We start from the raw sequence: 6,131 nt of genomic DNA on the forward strand, positions 1-6,131 counted from the left end.
TTCTCATAATATCACGGTAATATTGCTGCAATGCCTCCATAATATTTATACAATATCCAGTAATATTACTCCAGTGTCCCCATAATATTTGTACAATATCACAATAATGTTGCTGCAATGTATGTAAAAAAATATGTATAATTACTTAATAAATATAAACAATTTTACTTTACTTATTTATTTTATTTCCTTAGTCAATATAACCTAATTATCACATTGTGCAACGTAAATGTGTACTTATTTATTTTATTTCCTTAATCAATATAGCTTAATTCTCACATTGTGTAACGTAAATGTGTACGATACAAATTAAAAATACAATTACGTGTCCGAATAAGGTTATAAGTCTAAATAAAATTTACTTTTCAAAAAACAGCACTATAAAATTTATAAATGTTAAACTCAATACTATAAAACTTTTATATTAAATTAATATTTTTTGTTAAATTATTTTATGTTAATTAGTTTTGGCCGCCTCCGAATTTTCCTTCTTTGTTCTGAAAAGAAAAAAATAATCAAATGTACAAAACACATGCATAAGTAGGATTATAGTCATGTGGCCACTTTTGTTATAATTTACTTATAACATGCGGTGACATTTACTTTTCACAGTTGTTGAAATGTATATTAATTATTATTGTTTAGTTTTTTTTTATAGTACTTTAAATGCTATAAAAAGAGTTTGGGCATAAAGGGTTAAAAAGATTATGTAATGACATTACCTATTTCTGGATAAGCGAACAGGCGCATTCGCTAGCCACTTGCCCATTTGTTTCTGAATATAATCTTCTTTACTATTTTCGCAAGCCATTATCGCTTCTGAAAAATACAATACTGTGATGTTACATATAAAAATGTTTCCTTAATATATTACTATAGAGAATCATAAATGAAGATTTTAAATAGATTAAAAACAAATACTTGCCAATTATGCACGAAGTTACTGTAAAATCCAGTAAAGCTTTTTTTTCTGTTTACCCTGCATACTAAAATTGGATGCCAACTCGTTCGTAAAAACTTTGGTCATTATATTGTTTGTTAAATCTTTTACGTTTTTTCCGCCCCGTTTCATAAGTGCGTTGATCTGCAAAAGTTATTATTAAAACAATATTTCAAAATTTTCTGTTGTAAATATTGCTTACATGAGAAATGTTAAGCTTTAAACATTTAATCTATATAATGAATGTTTTTTCCTAATTGATTTTAATTCTTTTTTATGATAAAATGAACACTTGTTTTCAAACTTTTAAATATATTATATTTTAGTATTCTTATTTAATGTATGAGAAAAAATTTTTTAATTACTTTATGTCATCTATTTATATAAATTATAACTATTAATTTTCTTTTATCAAATAAAAATTTTACAAAATAAAGTATCTTAGTATGAACATATATGGACATATTTCGTATATAATTACATATATTTATATATGTTCATATATGGAAAACTTTTTACCGAGTTGTAATTAATTTGACTACAATTTTTAGTTAATTTTATATCGCCATTGTTTTTAAAGAACTTATATTTATTTAAAATAAATTTAACAGGATTTATAATATTAAATATTAATGACTGTAGATGGCAAATGAGGGTTTATGTGGTTCTTAATGTATACTGGTATAAAACCTTATAGTTTATTTAAAAGACATGTGCCTGATTCAATGAACGTTTTGGTTCAAATTCAACAATCGTAAAAATTGGCAGTAGTACATTCAATCTCTCAATCTCGCATGGGAGTCAAAATCCTAGTATAAGTCAGTCACAGTCGGATACTCAGCCAATTAAGTAATTAATGGACTGAGAAGTCCTATATGTGACAACCAAAAATTTTAAATTATTATGTCAAAAATATATAAAGTAAGATTATCAGTAATGATGCAAAGCAAAGGACGAAATCCCATTATTAATATGTATAACAAACAGTAGACAAATTATGATTGATCAAATTATACAATAAATAAGTTTTAAAAAAGAGCAATAAATAACTTAGTCAAATATGAGGCCCACCATTGAATCAGGTACATCATGTCTTTTATATAAACTGTGTGATTTTATACAAATGCACATTAATACGCAGTAAGAACCACGTTGACTCTTGTTCGCCCTTTACAATTATTGATTTTTTATATATAAAAGATGGAAAGTAAAATCAATTAAAATACTAAGAAACGTTTTAAATTAAAAAAACCTAAAAAATTCTGTTAAATTTATGAAAATTTCTTAATCGATATCAATTGATTTTAAACATGTGAGAAAATTCAGCAGTTTAATTTGAAACATATACCTACAATAAAATATGATTAAAATAGAAAAGTCCAATAGGACTCCTATTGGAGTCCAATAGGATTCCAATAGGATTCATGCACTGGTTCGAATTTACTTTTTTTTTCTAAAAAAAACAGAAATTTCATACATCTTAAACATGTGAGATGGCTGATAAAGAAAACTGCTGTACACTGAAAAAAGAGCTTCGTAATAGCTACGAAATGTTAAGTGAAATAATGCCAATTAAATATTTGATTAATATAATCAAAAATAATTTTATCTTCCTAAATATGTAGTAATTAAGTATAAATAAATTTGGTAATACTTACTAAATATTTAGAAAAGTAAAATTATTTTTTGGTTATATTAACAAAATATTTAATTAGCATTATTTCACTCAACATTTGTTAGCTATTACCAAACTTTTTTTTCAGTGTATGCGTGTGTGTGTTACATGCAGCAGCCGCGTGTCAAAGAAATGACAATCGTCACACACATATATACATGCACAGAACTCGCATGCAGCGGTGCTCAGCGTGCGACACGGGATCATGCACGAACTTCCGAGCCCTAGTAGGGCTCCCGTGTCGCACGTTGAGCACCGCTGCATGTGAGTTGTGTGCATGTGTATATGTATTGTTATTTCTTTGACACGCGGCTGCTGCATGTAACACACACACACACACACACACACACACACACACACACACACACACACACACACACACACACACACACGTTGCGTAAAATAAAATAAAAAACACAGTTTCGCCGTTTGTGTGCCATACTCGTTCCGATATTCGTTGCTAATACTAAAAATCTATAGTTTACGTTACGTACACTATATACGTATATATATATCAACCGGCATGAATGTCACCAGCGCCACGCGGACATTACGTAAACGCAAGAACTACTGAGCTGTCAGGGGGCTGTTCAGGACCTTCTCAACCGTGGTCTACTGCCACCACGTTCTCAACTGAAAGGCTGCCAGGTCATGAAACTTGATAGGAGCATTCACATAAATTTCCTCTTTATGTAGAATATTCGTTTTCTACAATAGTACACCAATTAAATACAAACCCACACAGAACAAAATATGCAGTAGATATTTAATAGTTATCTACATATCTATGAAATATCCATATCTGTTATGGATATCCAGTAGATATGTAATGAATTGCTCATATCTTTATCCATCGAATATGTACAAAAGATATCCATTGCATATCCACGTGTTGTCCACATATCCATATCCACCGAATATCTATGGAGGATATTCACAGGATATCCGTATTATCCACATATCCATGTTCATCGAATAACTATGGAGGATATTCACTGGCTATCCACGTGTTGTGCACATATCGATATCCACCGAATAACAACTAAGGATATCCACATGTTGTCCACATATCCATGTCCATCGTATAACTACGGAGGAAATCCACTGAATATCCACGGGTTATTCACATATCCATGTCCACTGAATTTTTTTGAGATTTTAATCCGCCATATTAGATTGGTCATTTTGAATTTTGAAAATCTGTTTTTGGATTCGTAATCAGCGACCCGAAAAACCCTCTGATACAAATTTTCAAAACAATCGATTTGATACAAATAAATGTGACACAAATTGTTAAAAAATATAAAAAATTTAATTTGTTCTATTTAAGTGAAAAAAGTGCGATCATAGCATTCAAATATGTGTTAGAAAGGGTAAGAATAACACTTTAATGTGACATTTAGTTGAATGCTAAAAAAAAATTGTTAAACGTTTTATAAGTGTCGTGGAAAATGGCCAAAAATCTCACTTTTTGCACATTTAAGTTAGAATATCTCAAAAACTTAACGTGATATGACATTTTTGCGGCCAGATTCGTAATCAGCGCATCAAAATCTGTCAGACACAACTTTGTTTATTTTAAAGTCAAAAAGATGTTGAATTTTTGTCGAGTGTTATTTATATAATTTATATTAAAAATATCTGAGGCTAAATAATCAAAGGGCTAATAAAAGTGTTCGCGCGATATTCAAGATGCAAATTCTTTCCTGTTCAAATCAGTTTTACTTCAAATATAATATTTTATTAACGATATCACAAATGTATGATTAGCTCAGTGTTAGCAAATTAAGTTATTATCCCGAAGATCTTAAGTACAAATCCCGTCGACGCCGATGCGTTTGTAAAAATTGTAAAATAATGCGTAATTGTAATTAGCGAAATTAGGAATCTCATTTGGAAAATAGTAAATAACAGATTAAGCTATATAATATCTGTTAAAAAACAACAAAAAAATGTTTTTATATTACACTTTATTTGTATATTAAGTAATACATATCCAGTAGATATGTTATGGATATCTGGTGGATATTTAACAAAAGACATTAAAAATGTAAAAAAAAAGCGCCAAGTATATTTTTTTTGTTATGCTAAAACAGCAATGGATAAAGTTATCTGCTTAAAAAAAATATTAATAATGTAAAAAAAGCGCCAAGTATATTTTTTTGTACTATATTATTAATGTATCAAAATAGTTAAAAAAATTTATAAAATCCACCTAAAAAACATTAAAAATGTAAAAAGAAGGGCCAAGTATGTTTTTTGTAATATAAAACTAAACTAAAACTACAATGAATAAAATCAAATATAATAAAAGAATCAAAAAGAAGTGAAATCAAAAATATTGCAAGTATATTTATTACTGATGGGGTGGGAGTCTCATGACCACGTTTTAATTGACCATCAGCCACTTATAGTGTTAAACAATGGAAAAAACTGTAGGTACCAGCCGCTCAAATGACTATGATTAATCGCAACGTGGTCAAATGGGTCACTCCCATACCGATGAGCAGCAAATTATGTGACAAATAAAATCAAAGATGAGCAAAATCTCTAGCAGCAGCGTACTTGGCGCGCCCATTTTTTTAAATATAATTTTTAGTCTAGTGAGCAAAATTGCGAAACGCTGAGGCGATTCTACGATCTCGGTAGTAGGAAGATTTGTTGGCCGAATTTTCCCTAGAACGAATTTAAGCAAAGTTTTGTGACCGAACGTAAGCCTGGATTACGAAAGATGTTTCTATTCGGTATAATACCTTCGATTTCCTCGTATTCTTGAAGGTATCATGCTTTACTCTCATCATCCACGCATTTGCTCGGCCATCTGCTAGCTTCCTGCTTTAATTGTAAAAAGGAATTTATATATCCGGTAAACAATCCACCCTACCTTGTATCGCGATCGTAGCGAGCAATTTTGTAATGCCAAACTTCACTCACTTGCTTCACAAGATAACTTTTCTCCACGGCTTTACGCAATTTGCAGGATATCCATGCATCCTCGAATTCACGGTCATCGGAATGCTTGTGAGTGCACACAAACTGCGAAAACGTTTTGCAGCAACTCTGACACAACGAGAACAGCATTTTTTTTGTGCACACGATACGGGAGTAGCGGGTGAAAGAAATTGCATGGTGGGAGTACTCGACAGCGTACGAAACCTTCGACCAAGTCGAAATTATACTCGGATTATCGATGAACATTCCGCTCCAATATAAATTTCAAAGTGATCAATCGGAAAAGCACCTGTCTTTAATACATAATGATACAGAAAGCATACCTCCACGTATCGTATTTTCTCCGTACCCTTCGTTACTTTGATTCGAGTTACGATATTTTCCGTGCGGCCACCAAAAAATGCGTCGCGCGGATCGAGAGTCACTGATTTTAATGGGATGATGTTCAAGAAAATCTCTCATCTCATTATTTGTCTGCATCTCTTGAGCGAAAGCGCACTCCCATTTCTCTATCACGCGGTATCTTTGTTTGCGAAGACGACATGTCGTTGCGATGGTTCTCTC

General features: G+C 31.1%; 1 long non-coding RNA gene across 1 annotated transcript; it reads right to left on the minus strand.

Annotated features, from left to right (window-relative positions):
- Positions 1-230: 230 nt before the first annotated feature.
- LOC120359846 lies at positions 231-820 on the minus strand. The gene is made up of 2 exons (XR_005576638.1): positions 723-820; positions 231-497 (listed from the first exon to the last, which is right to left on the minus strand). It is a non-coding gene; the product is annotated as an uncharacterized LOC120359846 (long non-coding RNA).
- Positions 821-6,131: the final 5,311 nt, after the last annotated feature.

Source organism: Solenopsis invicta, unplaced genomic scaffold (assembly GCF_016802725.1).
Source record: "Solenopsis invicta isolate M01_SB unplaced genomic scaffold, UNIL_Sinv_3.0 scaffold_1013, whole genome shotgun sequence".
Lineage (NCBI taxonomy): Eukaryota > Metazoa > Arthropoda > Insecta > Hymenoptera > Formicidae > Solenopsis > Solenopsis invicta.